We start from the raw sequence: 18028 nt of genomic DNA, 5'->3' as shown, positions 1-18028 counted from the left end.
AAACTTGCTGTGTATTTTTACTTGTGGTTTATAGCCATATGGGCTGAAACACACACGCTGGCTTTTGCCAGCCGGGAAAAAGCCGGATGGCTTTTTCTCGTGCCGGTATTGTAGTTAACAGTGTGAGTGGTAAGGGCCTTTCACACTGCATGGCCGCGGCCCGGCTCCCGGGTTGCAGCCGGAAATATCCACTGGAAGGTCCGGCTGCCGTGCCGGTGCCGTGCGGTCTTTGCAGGCAGTGGACCGTGTGTGTGAAGGGGAGCTTTCACACACAACGGGTTTTTTTCAAGCCGTGTCTGCTGCTGCGCATGCGTACAGCATTACACACGGCTCAAAGCCGTTGTGTGTGAAAGACTCTGCCAGATGGCAAAAAGACGGACAAAGTTTGTCCGGCTTTTTGCCATCCGGGAGAAACCGGCGCGTGTGTTACAGCCGTATAGATTTATATCTCTTGAACTCCCGGTCTGTGCTGTCATAGTCACACTTCACAGAGTGTTCTTGCTAGGTATATTGCTGCTACACCTTGTACCAGGTTGCCCGATATTGTGCACATTGTTATGTCTGCTACACGTGGCAACACCGCTGGGGCTTCTCCCACATTGCATGGTAGTGAGGCCGCGGATGTGATAAAGGATAATATGGCAGCTGAGAGTTCAGGTTCAGGGGGTTCCTTACCCCCCAGTGGGTCGGTAGTGTTACGCTCACCAGTGCTAACAGGAGTATACCAGTGTATGAACAGAGAGGGAAGCGAAGCAAACGAACTCACAGACAGTATAACATAACATACACAGGAGGTGATGGAATAACTAATAAACACAAACTGAACGGAGAAGCCCAAAGGCTCAGGAATTGGGTGTCTCCCTAGTGTCAGGAATGCTCAGATGGAATAGAGCGGACAATGAAGCGATGTGTAGTGATTTAACATGTGGAGCACCTGAAATGATGTTGCTAAGAGCAACGGGTGTGGGAATAAACTCCTTGGTCAGAGATAGAAATATAGACACAAGGAGAGTATCCACAATCCTAACCCCCACTTGCAGGGCACTGGTTCAGCTTACTGCCACTAAACTGACACCTGGACGCCCTGCACAGTGAGGGAGGATTAAACAAGCAGGTCTGAGAGTACAGCCGCAAACCTGCTGGGTTCACAGAATAGCAAAAGAACCCCAGCAGGTCAAACAACTGACTCCAGTCTTACTGCTAGGTCCGGATTGGCAGAATGAAGTACCGAATCCCAAGGCCTATTCGCAGTAAGCAACAAGTAAATACAAAGTCACACAGTACTAGCTAACTCTCTGGAACTGACTAACAAACAAAGATTCAGCAGCATTTGCCTAGCCTGAGAGGATGGTTTATATAGCAGGTGCTGTCCACGCCCCACTCAGACCTCACAGACTGTGAGCACAAAACCAGCGCCGGATTCCCTGCCGTGCACAGAGCCTGTAACCACTACACAGTAAAAACCCGGACCGGAGTATCAGCTGCGCTCAGGTTACTTCGCTAACACTTGCCTCCCGGTTGCCATGGCGACGTGGCAGCACAGAGCAGGAGATCCTAACAGGTAGCACCTGGGGCTTTACAGGACCCACCTTGGGCTACATTTTCCATTCTGTTAAACACGCTTGTAACTAAATTGGCGCCCCATGTGGGACCACCTGTGCCACTGCAGCAATTTATGGCCCCTGCTATTAATCCGCCATGGGCAGATCAGATCACCACTCAGTTACAGCATTTGAACCGGTCACTGACTAAATCTAAGTGTCACTCTCGCCCGCCTAAGACTAAGTCGTCTTCTAAACGGGCCATTACCTCCTCCCATTCCACTGCTATCCCAGACACGTCCTCTGACGAGGATGGTGCATATACTGATCCCACAGACACTGACACAGATGTTTCTGATGTGGAAGGGAAGTCACTGGTGGATGTCCCGGATTTGATTGAAGCAATTAGGCTCATTCTTCAGGTGTCTGATGATCCTGAGCCTGAGGCTGTCTGTAAGAAACCGGATAGGTTTAAAGGTAAGATTTGGTTAAACAAGTTTTACCTCATTTTGAACACCTGGTTGACATACGTCAGGAATCCTGGGAAAATCCGGGGACAAAATTCACACCGAATAAGAGACTGTTGGCTCGCTATCCTCTCTCTGCGGAGATATGTAAGAATTGGGAAACTCCTCCGCCGGTAGATTCTCATGTGGCGCGTATGGTTGTTTCCTTTGCTCTGACAGTAACTACCGTCACCTCTCTGAAGGAACCGACGGATAGACGTGTGGAGGGTTGTTTAAAAGCGATTTATACCCTAACAGGGGCTGTACATAGGCCAACCATTGCAGCAACTTGGGCTGCTGAAGCTGTTGAGGCATGGGCTCAGGAGCGAGAGGCGGAACTGCCTTCCAACGTATCTGAGCATGCTCGACAATGTCTCTCGTATATTACCATGGCTTCTCTGTACCTTAAGGAGGTGGCCTCCGATGCCGGGGTGCTTGCGGCCAAGGCTGCTACTACGTCCGTCTTTGCCAGACGTATCCTTTGGTTGAGATCCTGGTCGGTGGATATAGATTCCAAGAAAACCCTGCAGGTGCTTCCTTTCAAGGGAGACATTCTCTTTGGAGAAGACCTCAATAAGATTGTGGCTGATCTGGCTACTGCTAAAACAGCTTGCCTACCTAGTATGGCTCCTTCCGCACAAAAGGCTAAAAGTACTTTCCCTCGGCCATTTCATCCTCCAGGAAAAGCAAAAGGTCAGGCGTAGACAAAGCAAGCTCATGCTTCCAGACCTGCCAAGACCAGACCAAAGCATGCCTGGGCCACCCTTCAGCCAGCTTCCAAAACTGACAAGCCTGCCGCATGAGGGGGCGGGCCTCCCTCTGGGGGATCCCAGGGTGGGGGGCAGACTTCTAGGTTTTGTCCAGGAATGGTGGAAGACCATTTCAGATACCTGGGTGAGGGAAGTCGTCGCTCGAGGTTACGCCATACCCTTCAAGAATCGTCCCCCTCATCGATTTTGCCTGACAGATGTGCCTCTGGATCCGGCAAAAGCAAACACTTTGCACTCGGTGGTACATTCCCTCCTGACCACAGGAGTGGTAATACAGGTGCCTCTGGCTCAGAGAGGCAAGGGGTACTATTCACCGCTGTTCCTAGTCCTGAAACCGAACGGGTCCTCGCAGCCCATTCTCAATCTGAAGTCCTTGAACAAGCATGTGCGGGTCTCCAAGTTTCGTATGGAAACGCTGCGCTCTATTGTTCTGGCCTTGAACATACAGGATGCCTACCTACATATTCCTATTGCGGTATCTTAACAGCAGTACCTGAGGTTTGTGGTGGGCAACCTTCATTACCATTTTCAGGCGTTACCCTTCGGTTTGACAACGGCTCCCTGAGTTTTCACCAAAGTTATGGTGGTCATGACGGCTACACTCCGCTGTCAAGTGGTCAGGATCCTACCGTACTTGGACGATTTGTTGATCCTGGCAAATTCCCCAGAACTTCTCCTGTGTCAACTCGATTTGACGGTCCAGTGCATGAAAGCCCACGGGTGGCTGATCAACTGGAAGAGATCCTCCCTGGTTTCTGTTTGGAGCATGTTACATCTGGGAGCGTTATTGGACAATCACAACCAACGGTTGTTCCTGTCTCAGGAGAAAGTCCTGACGCTTCAGGACAGGATCGATGCTTCCTATCTCGTTAGCAAGTGTCGATGCATTCGGCAATGCAAGTGCTGGGTCTCATGGTGTCGGCTTTCAACATGGTGGAGTATGCTCAATTCCACTTTCACCCTCTGCAGAAGTTAATTCTTACCAAGTGGGATGGCCTGCCTCACCGGATCAGATCTCACATGATCTCATTGTCTCCGGAGGTCCGCAGATAGACCTGATGGCTTTTCGTCTCAACAAGAAGCTATGCTGTTACTGTTCCAGAACGAGGGATCCGCAGGCTGTGGCAGTGGATGTGCTGACAACACCATAAACATACCAGTTTGTGTACCTGTACCCTCCTTTACCGCTAATCCCGAGGGTTCTAAAAAGACTAAGAAGGGAAAGAGTTCAAGCAATTCTTATTGCCCCGGATTGGCCTCGACAGGCATGGTACTCGGACCTCCTAACCATGGCTCTGGAGGATCCCTGGCCTCTACCGCTCCAAAAGGATCTTCAACAAGGTCTGTTCATCTATCCAGACTTACAGTGGCTATGTTTGACGGCTTGAAAGTTGAGAGGTAGATTCTAGCAAGTAAAGGTCTTCCCTCCTGGGTTATTTCCCCATGGTCCAAGCCAGGAAGATGGTGACATCAAAACATTATCATCGTATTTGGAAAAAGTATGTCTCGTGGCGTGAAAGAATTGGTCAGTTTCTAGCTCCAAGAAAGTCCAGATTTTGGCGCTCTCTATTTTCTTCCAGAACAAATTGCCATGTTGCCGGAAGTACTGTACAAACTTTCCTAAAAGGAATTTTTCATATGCAACCGCCCTTCGAACCTCCCACGGCTTCGTGGGATCTGAATGTGGTTCTGTCCTTTCTTCAATCGGACTGGTTTGAACTCTTACATAGGGTGGATTTAAAAATTTCTCACCTGGAAAATGGTGATGCTATTAGCATTGGCGTCTGCAAGACGTGTCTCTGAATTGGGGGGCCTTATCCTGTAAGAGCCCTTATTTGGTTTTTCATGAAGACAGGGTGGGAGTCAGAGACGTCCTCAGTTTATGCCAAAAATGGTTTCGGCTTTTCATGTCAATCAATCCATTGGGGTTTCGGTGTTGTCTGACACTTCCATTAGGCCAGAGTCCTTGTACGTAGTGAGGGCTCTGAAGATTTATGTCAAGAGGACGGCTCGTCATCGGAAATCTGACTCGCTGTTTGTCCTTTATGATGCCACCAAGATTGGTTGTCGGCTTCCAAGCAGACCATTGCTCCTTGGCTCAGGTTGATCATTCAACAGGCCTATACTTCGGTGGCTCTGCCGTTGCTGACGTCTATTCAGGGCCACTCAATGATGTTGGTGGGCTCTTCCTGGGCAGCTGCCCGGGGTGTCTCAGCCTTGCAGTTGTGCCGAGCTGCTACTTGGTCTTGGTCGAACACTTTTGTGAAATTCTATCTGTTTGACACCTTGGCCAAGGATGACCTTCAGTTTGGTCAGGCGGTTTTACAGGGGTCTTAGCACTCTCCCACCCATTTGGGAGCTTTGGGACTTCCCCATGGTACTAAAGTACAGATACCCAGTATCCACTAGGACGTTTGAGAAAATAGGAATTTAAAACCTACTGGTAATTCCTTTTCTCGTAGTCCATAGTGGATACTGGGCGCCCGCTTTAGTGCTTCGATTCCTGCTTACCTGAGCAGGTTTTTGGTTGGCCCGCCGTTGCGGTCCCGTTATGTTGTTTGAATAGCTGTACTATCCTGGTTGATTTGGTGTTGCTATCCCCTGTTCTGGTTAGCGCCCTCCGTTTGGTTATGGTTGTGTGTTGGCTTGTTGCTTCACCGCTGTTGTCTTATTCCTTCTCTCGTGGTATATCCGTCTCCTCTGGCACAGTTTTCCTAGACTGAGTCTGGTAGGAGGGGCATAGAGGGAAGGAACCAGCACACACATACACACACTAAAGGTTTTAAAGTGCCAGGCTCCAGTGGACCCGATCTTTACCCCATGGTACTAAAGTACAGATCCCCAGTATCCACTACGGACTACAAGAAAAGGAATTACCTGTAGGTATTAAATTCCTATTTTATATTACACTGAAATGATTCTGCCAAGCCTTTTCTCCACTTAAAGACCTTGGAAAGGGTTATCACAAACAGTGTACATGAAATGCAAATTACAAAGCACAACGTCAATAAGTAACAATTTTACCAATTTCCATAAACAACAAAGGAAAGCAGCCACTTCCGAACTACAATCGGGGCCTCATGTACCTCTATAATATTCAGCCAAGTGAATTTAGTTTATATTGCAGTTTACTAATAAATAAAATATGAGATGCTGCTGGCTTCATCTAGCAAGGTGGTATTGTAGCACTCTTCTGGCTGAAGGCAAGTACTGTTATCTGACATTGCAATTCCAACAATAATTTAGTACCTATCTTTCCTCTTAATCCCTGTAGAAACTCAAAACTCAGTGTATTTTATGTAAGAATAGCTAACTAGACACTACGCTGGTGGTTTCTATGCCCTGTTTCCTTAGTGGAAGCTTTCGAAGGTATCTGCGCTACTGTGTCAGGCAATACCTGCTATGACTGTACAACTTGGTCCTGACACATCCTTTAGTGTGATTTATAACAGCAGCTGCAATGTAGCACCTCACCGGGCTTGTAAATACATTTATTCAAGTATACGCTGTAGCTCATATAGGGGGGTCATTTCGACCCGTTCGCATGCTGCCGTTCATCACTGCTGTGCTTGCAGGTGCAGGCGTTTGGAGGGCGGTTGTCTGACATCCATCGCTGGATCCATCGCACAGGGTAAGTAACTGCAGGGCTGGTCTTGTTCTCACAAAAAGAATTTGCATAGCAGGGCTGCATAAGCAATCGCAGCCCTGCTATGCTAAAATACACTCCCCCATAGGTGACGTCAAGTTGATCGCACAAGCAGCAAAAAGTTGCTACGTGCGATCAACTCATAATGACCCCCATAGACTGCTGCGAGCCAGCAGCAGGTCACATGACTTAGAAGCTGCTGGAACCATCTGCAGTTGGCTAACGTAGACAGGGCTGTTGCAGAGTCTGAAAGCAATTGTGTAATTAATGTATGTGTGTATACATCTTGTACTGAATTGTGAGTTGCTAGAAACCAAATCCTGTCAAATTCTTTGACACTTGAGTGTCACACATGTGGGGGACGAAGACATTGCTTCTGGTTTTGTGTGGCTGAAGGCAATGTGCCCAGCACTTGCAGTGTCTTCCCTGGCTGGAATATACAGTAGTCCAGATATCATCAAATGATGCCCACTCAATTACCAGTCTGAATTCTACTTGTGAGGTGGTTATAGTGAAATGATTGTTGTTCTGCCACTTATGGAGGAGAGGGCAAGTAGATGGGGATTGTGGGAAGGGATTGATTTCAGGGGGGTGTTGCAGAGAATAGCAGCAGTAGGATTGAAGATGAGACTGGGGGTGATCTGGTAGCAGGAAGTGGAGGACCTAACAAGGGCCACACTACATGCAGTAGCAGTGTGACCAGGTAGAGAGCTCTTTGGGGAAAGTCAGCAACCTACACTGTGCTGTGCAAAGCAGATATAGATGGAGAGATTGACTACCTCTGTAAAATCATTCAGGTGGGGAGAAAGTGTCAATCTTTCCCCTACAATGAAATGATAGTCACTCAACTAGTTGGGAAAAATAAACCATGATTTATTTTTCCAACTAGCTGGGGTGACCATTTTTTGCAATTTTCAGGTGTGGGAGCAAATGAACAATTGTCATATGCACCCACATACGATACTGTCCAATTATAGTTCCAACCAACCAACTAATTGACTGGTTGGAGCAATATCGTTCTGATGTATGCCCAGCTTAAGGGGCTAATGCCATACTTGTGTACTTTATTCATCTCCTCTCCAGGTGAAGCCTGGAGAGGAGATGCTGCTGATTGCTCTGGGGTCAGGTGCGGCTCACCATGTCATTAGACCTCACCACCATAATGGGAAAATCCAGAAATTCACGAATCTGCAGGGTGGGGGCAGGGCTAAATGACACAATTTAAATATTATCTCTGTATCCTGTCCACTTCATCTTTAGTCAGTTTAGCACTTTTGTCAATGGAAAATGCTATAGGTTTGACATCCAACATTCCAGTGTGTGATAGCTGCCGGGTGCCTTCTCCACCTCCAGTTCAGCCATATGCCGCTATGCTGCAGAAGGTGACAAAGTGATGGTGAGGTCAGGTGCTTCCGCTGCAGTCACACCAGGGGTGGATCTACGAGGAAACTAATGAAGCTTAAGCTTCAGGGCCCCTAATGCCAGAGGGGAACTGAGACAACTTTTTTTAAAGAGTGAATTTTTCAACAAAATTGATGGAGTTTTTTAGGTGTGTGCATTTAAAATAAGGTTATTTCAGTGAAAGAATCATCACTCATCTTGCTTGTGCATTTTAACATTAAAAAAAACTTATTTTTGACTCTTGTTTTTATGTACTGTATGGTTATAGCTAGAAACAGGGTTGGACTGGACCACAGGGAAAACCACCGGTGGGCCCCACTGCCTGGGGCCCCATCTCCTCCTCTAGGGATCAGGTTCCAGGTGTGCACTTGAATTATAAATATGTTACCTTATACTGCACAGGACTATGGTTAATTTTCTACATTGCATTGGTGTTACTAATCTGGTACGTTATGCATGCACTAGCATCATTTACTATATATACAGTATATTTATAAAAGGTCCCAGTCTATGCACTCTCTAATGCAGCGGTGGCCAACCAGTGGCTCTTGAGCCACATGAGGCTCTTTCTTTACTCAAATGTGGCTCCCAACACTCAAAGTCACATGACCACAACAGATACAGAAACCGCTGCACTCCAGCCAGACACGCAGCAACACTACAGGGACTGAAAACTGAGGGAGCCAAATACAATAGGTGAGACATCCACCGGCAAATATAGGACACATAAGGGGCTGCTGCAATCACGGGCTTGGAAACTTTTAGCCTGGGGTGCAGACTCCAGCAAGCGGACCCATTTTTTTTATAGGGAATCTGCAGTCAAGTGGCCCTGGAACACTTATATTGCACTGGCCCAGGGGTCAGATGGCACCTTTATATGGATTTGGATTTTTCAATTATTTTATGTGAAAGTGACTATTTCAATGTATTTTATGTTGGATCTGGCTTTAAAATGTATCTTATGATGAATCTAGCCTTTTCAATGTATTTTATACCGGCAGTGTGTCCTAGCTGACATAAAGCCACACCCCATTTTTGCACACGCGCCTTCGGCTCGATGTCGGCTCTTTGACGTACCTAACAAGATTTTTTGGCTCTTTGCTCTGCCTGGTTGGCCACCCCTGCTCTAATGGTTTGGTAAAACAATGTGGTGGCTGGCCACACCCCCTCTGGCCACTGGCCACACCCCTAAACATGGGCCCCTACCAATGTGTTCCCCCCTGGTGGACCCTTCATGACCCATTCCAACCCTGGCTGGTAACCAATAACACCATGAAAAACCAGACTTCTAGTACAGCATAGCTGCTACTACAGCTTGGATGCACATCACTTAGTACTATGGGAGCTGCTGGGAGTTGTAGTCTAGCTCTGTAATTTGTGCTCTATAAGTAGCGTGAAACATATACTGTATATACGTTTTAAACTACAATTCCCAACAGCCTGCAGAACTTCTCTTTGTGATATTTCCAGTAATGGCAGAGCCTGAGAGGGCCCATCCTAGGAAGGAGGCTGGAGCAATGAACGGTAAAAAGTGCCCAGGACAAGGGGGCATCTAATAAGGTAATTTTGCTAGTGATGAGCGGTATGTGCTGTCCTTGCAAGGGTTGCAAGCAGGGTCGGACTGGCCCACAGGGGAAACCACCGGTGGGCCCCACTGCCTGTGAGACCCCCTCCTCCTCTAGGGATTAGGTTCCAGGCTGTATCCCTTAATTATACATTATACATATGTTACATTATTCGACACAGGACTATGGGCCCAGCCCATGCACTCTCTTACGGTTAGGTGGGCCTCTGTGGTGGTTGGCCACACCTCCACTATTGCCTGGTCACATCCTTAAGCCTAACTGCATTTCCCCAGTGGGCCCTTCTTGCCCCAGTCAGACACTGGTAGCAAGTCCCTTTGGATCTTGTTGGATGTTGCCCTATTGTTACTGGTTGCGAGGGAGGGCCCATAACAGTTCAAGCTTCAATGTCCCGAAAAATGTAGGTCCGCCACTGCGTAATACTCTGTGTGGTGAGCTATTATTAAGTTAGTCATTTATGCTTGCTTTCCACCACCCTGGCCCAGGCCTTCCTAAATTCACCTATCGGGGATGGGGTGGGGTGTTTGCGATACTGGTGCCAGAGTATCAGGACTCCTGTTTACAGTTACAGTACAGTTACAGTATCTGTGCTTCTGTCAGAATGCTTCCAGTGTACTGACCTAGCTTGTACCCTCATTCTGCACCTATGGTAAAATTATTTTCTTATATGTGAGGCCATTGGCTGAAAACACATCTTATGTGGACAAAAGTGTTCTATGCTGTGGTGGCTCCATTGCTTGATCCTGTTATTTACAGCCTTAAGGTGGGTACACACTGGCCGATATATCGGCCGTTCGCGGGTCCGTCGGCCAGCGTTTATGGGCGATACGTCTGTGAACTCCGTCGTTCACAGACATATCGCGTCGGCCCCGCAGCACAGCCGACGGCAAATATATCTACCGATATATTGGCGCGTCGCTGTGTGTGTATGGGCGGTCGGTCGGCCGGCCGCCCATACACATGCTGCGGCGTCCGGCGGTGATTGACAGCTGAACTGGGCGGGCGTGTGTACATGCCCGCCCAGTTCATGACGTCAGTCCCCGACGGATCGGGCAGTGTGTATGCACAGCACACTGCCCGATCTGTCCATAGAGATATCTGCCGATCAATTGATCGGCAGATATATCTGCAAGTGTGTACCCACCTTAAGTACTTAAAGTATTGAAGGGGCAATAGCATTCAAAGCATGAGTTAAATGTTACTGCAATAAGGACAAGTAAATGTAAGCATCATTGTTTTTTACTTATTTAAGTTCCTGCCTCTTAGTCCACTTGCTTTGAAGTCACAATACAAGTAGAATAAACTTGGTCACAAGGTTAGTATGGGATGTAATCATCTTACTGGCAGTCAGGATCCCACCAGTCAGTATACCTACGCCAGATTCCCGACCGATAGAAATCCCGACACTCGGCATGCCGACTAACAGGGACTATTCCCACTCCTGAGTGTCCACGACACTCGGGAGTGGGAATAGATCCTGTGGTGAGCCACCGAGCCTGCTGCGTGGCAAGTGCAGCAAGCCCACAAGGGGCTTTGTTGTGCCCGCCCCCCTGCCAGCAATTTGGCGGCCAGGATCCCTGTGTCGGTATGTTGGGCGCCGGGATCCTAAACACCGGTTACCCAATCCCAACCTGGTTAGTATAACTACAGTTATTTCCAGGGCCGGTGCAATTTCTCTCTGCACCCTAGACAAAGCTTCAGTCTAGCGCTTCCTAACCTGCAAACACCCCCCCAAACACACCTCTCAGAGGGGAAATGCAGGTGGTCACTGACTTTGTTCACAATATACTTTCACTTTAAAAGTCCTTGAGTGCCATCTATTCTTTATGTGTACATGCTAGCCAGCATGTTAGGAATCGTATAGGACACAGACCAATTTCACTTTTTTTTATATACAGTATACTGTATATGGGGTCTGGTGGGGATATTTAATCGGGGTTGGGTGTGAATACTGACAGCAACATCCTGACCATCATAATCCCGAAGTTTTTAAAGAAATTAATTAACCCTACCCCTTACCCTTCTCCTAACACTCCCTCCCCGCTGCCTAACCCTAACCCTCCCTGGCATACTAACCTTCGGGATGCAGCTGTTGGGATTCCGGTGACACAGTTCTATCTTCCACTGAGCATTTAGTACCTGGAGCAGTAATTTCTGCTAATTACTCCTTTACTGCACAGATGAAATGGGGCAGAAGGGAGAACACTAAACTGTAGAAGGGGGGGGGGGGGGGCATTGGGCTGAATGAAGGGGCCCCGGTACATTACTTTCAGGGTGGTAGGGGGTGTTTAATACACAGGGGAGGGGTGGATAGTGGAGTGGGATTAATATTCATAATTTTCCGGTGGGAGGGCAGCTTGCTTTACTGCAGATATCTCCTGTTCCTGGAAATAGCTTTGTTAGCTTTCGATGGGATAATAAACTAGAGAGTCCCACCTCACGCACTATGGTTATTATAAAAAAGAGGGGTAAAACGTAACGGCAGTCATCAACTTCAGTCAAAATTTTATACAAAATAATCATGCATAGGAGACCACAAATAGGTTGAACTCGATGGACAATTGTCTTTTTTCAACCTTAGATACTATGTTACCTTTCAGGAGGTGCTGGGCACTTGGGGATCAGAGTTCAAGAGACAGAGCAATCCACCAACGAAAATATAAAACTGCATACCAGGTGTGTGTAGCTGAAACAGGGACCAGGTGTTGGAAGGATGATATCTCTGGTTCTGGGCATAGTAGAGACAAGCTGCCAGAGTCCACCAAAAGGGGAGAGTCCCAGCTTTTGGAATATTCACCTTAGAAACACTACATCAGACAGAACCCAAGATATCTGTCTGGAACAACCAATTAACAGGCTCGGATGGGGACCACTGAATTGAAGTCAGATATTTACGGATCCACAGGACCGATTTTCAAAAATCCAGTACCCCTGGAAAGGATGTCCCTCAGCTATCAGCCCAGGGCCCTTATACTCCTGGGGCCCTTGAGTAACTGTCCATTGAGTCCATACGAAAAGACGGCCTTGCCTTAAGTTGCTTTCTTGTTTCCTCTCAGCATTGGCAGAAACCTCTTGCAGGCGGCAGCAGCAGCATTACAGCGATACTGCATGTGCAGACATGTAGTCATGTCCTGCCTGCTGCTGGAGAGCCGGATCCATACGCCTAGAGGAGGTGCATCAGGGATATGAGGAGCGGCGCCTAAGGAGTCATTCGCCTCCTATGTGAGTTAACATGACTTGATGTTACACGTGTCAGCACGTAAGAAGTGCTGAGGCACTATGTGGTACAACCTGATAGTGGCTGCTGCACCTGATTAGACCCACAGCAGCAGCCAGGGCAGTGTAAAAGGAAGAGGCTGCAAACAGAGACAGGCTTCAGTTTTTTGTTAGATGAATTCAGTGGTGCCCTCCAGGTGCCGACACCCCTAGGCGCCTGCCTAAAGCTTCCTAATGGTAGAGCCGACCCTGGTTATTTCACTACTGCAGGATTACATGACAGGTATATTAGGGTGACCATATTATCCCTTTTACCTAGGACCCCCATGGATTACACAGGTTCTGTGCAAATATGGAATTTGGAGTAACTCGTTGGGCGCTGAAAGTTTTTTGGTGCTGCCTTGGACACACAGGGGTTTCCCTTACCCCCAAATGAAACAGATATGAGAATGTATGATAGAATGACCTGGGCACCCCCTTTCAGTGGCTGGGTGCAGATGTAATTACTGATGATTCACTTTTTTAACCAGTATAATCAGTAAATATCTCAAAATTAATGTCATCCAATTATATAAAAAGTGACAATAAATTTAATACAATAAGATAAAACAAACATGCATAAAATATTTCTAAGGACAAATGTCCCAAACTCAGAATGAAATCGTACCCATAGGGTAGCAAAGGAGCCGCAGGTGGCTGATTAAAGCTAGAGATGAGCGGGTTCGGTTCCCTGAACCCGAATCCGAGCCCGGCTCGGGTTTTCCTGCCTGAATCGGAAACCATAACGAAGCAAAACGTCATCATCCGGATTCTCGCGGGTTTTGGATTCCATATAAGGAGCCTCGTGTCGCCGCCATTTTCACTCCGGCATTGGAGAGTGTAGCGAGAGGACGTGTCTCCGTCCTCAGTGTCTGTGCGGGAGGGAAAGTGGGGTGGCGATTCCAGTACTGTCTTGTGCTGCTCAGTCCTGTGTAGTGTCTTATGCTGCATCAGTCCAGTCACAGTCCAGTCACAGTGGTGGTGTCCTCTGCTGCCATATGTCCAGTGTAGCTGTATAAATCCAGTGCAGTGGTGCTGTGTTGTCCTGCATCAGTACAGTGGTAGTGTTTTGTGCTGCATTAGTACAGTCACAGTGGTGGGGTACTCTGCTGCCATATGTCAAGTGATGCTGTATAAGTCCAGTGGTGCTGTGTTGTGCTGCATCAGTCCAGTATTGGTGTCTTGTGCTGCATCTGTCCAGTCACAGTGGTTGTGTCCTCTGCTGCCATATGTCTAGTGCTGCTGTATAAGTCTAGTCCAGTGATGCTGTGTTGTGCTGCATTAGTTCAGTGGTGGTGTCTGGTGCTACATCAGTCCAGTCACAGTGGTTGTGTCATCTGCTGCCATATGTCCAGTGCTGCTGTATAAGTCCAGTCCATTGCAGTGGTGCTGTGTTGTCCTGCATCAGTCCAGTGGTGGTGTTCCTGTGCTGCTGTATAAGTCCAGTGGTACTGCCATATATGTCCAGTGGTACTGCCATATATGTCCAGTGATACTGCCATATATGTTCAGTGATACTGCCGTATAAATCCAGTGGTACTGGCGTATAAATCCAGTACAGTGATACTGCCGTATATGTCCAGTGGTACTGCCATATAATTCCAGTGATACTTCCGTATATGTCCAGTGATACTGCCGTATAAATCCAGTCCAGTGATACTGCTGTATATGTTCAGTGGTACTGCCATGTAATTCCAGTGATACTGCCATATATGTCCAGTGGTACTGCCGTATAAATCCAGTCCAGTGGTACTGCCATATAAATCCAGTCCAGTGGTGCTGCCATATAAGTTCAGTGGTGCTGTCCTGTGCTGTATATTATTTACTCAAAATAAAGGGGTTATTAATATTTAATCCAAATAATGTTTACAGGGTTTGCCCTGTTTGATGTAGAGGTACATTCTCCTGTGCTGCATTTTGTTATATAACTCTAGAAAAATAATAGAGAACAAAAATTTGGAGGATAAAATAGGGAAAGATCAAGAACCACTTCTTCTTACTGCTGCTGCCGCTGCTGCTGTTGTTGCTGCTGGGAATCGATCGTCATCCTAGAGGGGAAGTCGGAAGACCACTTGTACTACTTCAACTAAGCAACTGACTGTCCAACAGTCCTTTGCAAGGTGTCACAATCCTGACTGGAGGTTTCATATTTGGTGACTTACCCACGCCATCTGTCCTGGATCCTGTGTCTTTTTACTCACTGAGTTAAACAGCTTGTCAGCACTATGAGTTTTCCTGAGTTCTCTGCCTAAAAGGTAATAGTTAATTAGCTCCACCTGTGGTGATCTCCTGTGTGAGGCTGAATTCAGTAATCTGAAGTTTAGGCCTAAAAGCCAGCATCCTATGTTTTGCAGAACTTCAGGCTTCAGTGTTCTCTCGGCCTGCTAGGCCTCATTCTACATCACAGCCTAGTCTAGAGTACTCACATGACAGTGACTGTTCACCTGACCCAGAGTTGTCCAATCCTCTGCCAGCCTGAGACTCTCTGCATCACCTAATCCTGCTCACCAATCACCAAGGACCAGGAAGTATAAGTTGGGAGACTGAGTTGGAAACTGGGCCAGTTCCTCGTGTCACACACAGCTCTGTGTGAGCTTTGAAGCTGAGCTCCCTAAAGGTAACCTTTGTACTTTAGTTCCTGTGAAAACTCTGTTCCTTTGTTACCCAGTTTGGTTTACTTTTATGTTGTCACTGATATTCACTATTTCCACGAGTCTCAATGTAAAGGCACAGCTGCAGTGGTTCATCTTAAAGGCACAGTACAGTATTCCATAGTCTTAACTGAAAACCACAGCTGCCGTGTTTCATCTTTACTGCTGTTGTAGTTGTGATCTCCAGAGCTCCCGTATCCCTGTGGCTTCAGTGCCTCCGAGCACCTCTGTGCCTCCAAGAACCTCCGTGCCTCCGAGCACCTCCGTGCCTCCGAGAACCTCCGTGCCTCCGAGCACCTCCGTGCCTCCGAGAACCTCCGTGCCTCCGAGAACCTCCGTGCCTCCGAGCACCTCCGTGCCTCCGAGAATCTCCATGCCTCCAAGAACCTCCGTGCCTCCAAGAACCTCCGTGCCTCTAAGCACCTCCGTGCCTCCGAGCACTTCTGCACCTCCAAGCACCTCAGTGCCTCCTAGCACCTCAGTGCCTCCAAGCACTTCTGCTCCTACAAGCACTTCAGTGCCTCCAAGCACCTCAGTGCCTCCAAGCACTTCTGCACCTCCAAGCACTTCTGCACCTCCAAGCACCTCAGTGCCTCCAAGCACCTCAGTGTCTCCAAGCACTTCAGTGTCTCCAAGCACTTCAGTGCCTCCAAGCACCTCAGTGCCTCCTAGCACTTCTGCACCTCCAAACACCCAATGCTCACAAGCGTAATTGGTGTCTCCAGCATCCGGTACTCCTTCATTCATTCCTCAGCACCTTTTCAAGTTCTGTCTTTCAGGAGACCTCCAGCATCCATACGTGCCTCCTGTCTGCCGACCAAATCCTGCATGAGGAAAACCTAGATTCGGTCATCTCAGCTGCGGTTCCTCTTCCCGGTCACCGGAAGAAACCTCGAGTCCACAACACTCCCAAACCAGGTCAGTAATAGTATTCACATTGTCCTCCAGTCGCCCGCACAGACTTCACTAACACCGGGTCCACAAAACCACAGTCATGACAGTAGGAACTGGCCACATGGACCCGGCCGAAAGTGTTTGTCTGACGCAGGACCTCCTAAGCAATATTGCAGGACACTTGGAGGGTTTGGAGTCGACTCAGCATCAATTGGCACAGTGTCTGCAGCGGAATTCGTTCTCCAGAGATTCTCAGACCTTCTGCACTAAGACTCCTGACCAACTGCAGGTTTTCTACCAGATGTTATTACAGTTACAAGAATTTTGTCTAGTATTCTTTCTGTGATGCCTGATCTCTTCAGGAATACTACCAACGTTGTTGAACCTGTTTTGTCCCATCCAGTTAATAAAGTCTCTTTCTCTGTGCAAGGAAAAGTTGTTCATCAGAGCTATCCACGGCCCAAGCTCTCTGAAGCTGAACGTCAGCGGCGTAGGGAGCTACACCTCTGTCTTTACTGTGGAAATTCCGGTCATTTTGTTAAAGACTGCATGCTTCTCAAGCCAGGGAATGGTGACAAATCTCAGTATCATGGTGCTCATGTCTACAAGTCGTTCACAGTAGCCGATCCTGCTACTGCTGACGGGGGTATCAAGAAGGCTACTCTGAAAGAGACTCAAATTTATGACTGGGGTCCGGTGATTAAAAGACCTTATCCCAAGTTGGGTGTCCAGAGAAGAATGTTCAAGCCATTTAGAGTCACAGAGGAGTCGAAGTGTCCAGCCCCAGGAGGGGCGTCTTCAGAGTGTCCAGCCCCAGGAGGGGCGTCTTCAGAGTGTCCAGCCCCAGGAGGGGCGTCTTCAGAGTGTCCAGCCCCAGGAGGGGCGTCTTCAGAGTGTCCAGCCCCAGGAGGGGCGTCCGTGTCTACAGACCAAGGAGGGGCGTCCGTGTCTACAGCCCAAGGAGGGGCGTCCGTGTCAACAGCCCAAGGAGGGGCGTCCGTGTCAACAGCCCAAGGAGGGGCGTCCGTGTCTACAGTAGAGATGAGCGCCTGAAATTTTTCGGGTTTTGTGTTTTGGTTTTGGGTTCGGTTCCGCGGCCGTGTTTTGGGTTCGAACGCGTTTTGGCAAAACCTCACCGAATTTTTTTTGTCGGATTCGGGTGTGTTTTGGATTCGGGTGTTTTTTTCAAAAAACACTAAAAAACAGCTTAAATCATAGAATTTGGGGGTCATTTTGATCCCAAAGTATTATTAACCTCAAAAACCATAATTTACACTCATTTTCAGTCTATTCTGAATACCTCACACCTCACAATATTATTTTTAGTCCTAAAATTTGCACCGAGGTCGCTGTGTGAGTAAGATAAGCGACCCTAGTGGCCGACACAAACACCGGGCCCATCTAGGAGTGGCACTGCAGTGTCACGCAGGATGTCCCTTCCAAAAAACCCTCCCCAAACAGCACATGACGCAAAGAAAAAAAGAGGCGCAATGAGGTAGCTGTGTGAGTAAGATTAGCGACCCTAGTGGCCGACACAAACACCGGGCCCATCTAGGAGTGGCACTGCAGTGTCACGCAGGATGGCCCTTCCAAAAAACCCTCCCCAAACAGCACATGACGCAAAGAAAAAAAGAGGCGCAATGAGGTAGCTGTGTGAGTAAGATTAGCGACCCTAGTGGCCGACACAAACACCGGGCCCATCTAGGAGTGGCACTGCAGTGTCACGCAGGATGTCCCTTCCAAAAAACCCTCCCCAAACAGCACATGACGCAAAGAAAAAA

The sequence above is a fragment of the Pseudophryne corroboree genome, chromosome 1, assembly GCF_028390025.1.
Source record: "Pseudophryne corroboree isolate aPseCor3 chromosome 1, aPseCor3.hap2, whole genome shotgun sequence".
Classification (NCBI taxonomy): domain Eukaryota; kingdom Metazoa; phylum Chordata; class Amphibia; order Anura; family Myobatrachidae; genus Pseudophryne; species Pseudophryne corroboree.
The sequence above is the reverse complement of the archived record's forward strand: the minus strand, read 5'-3'. Positions refer to the sequence as shown.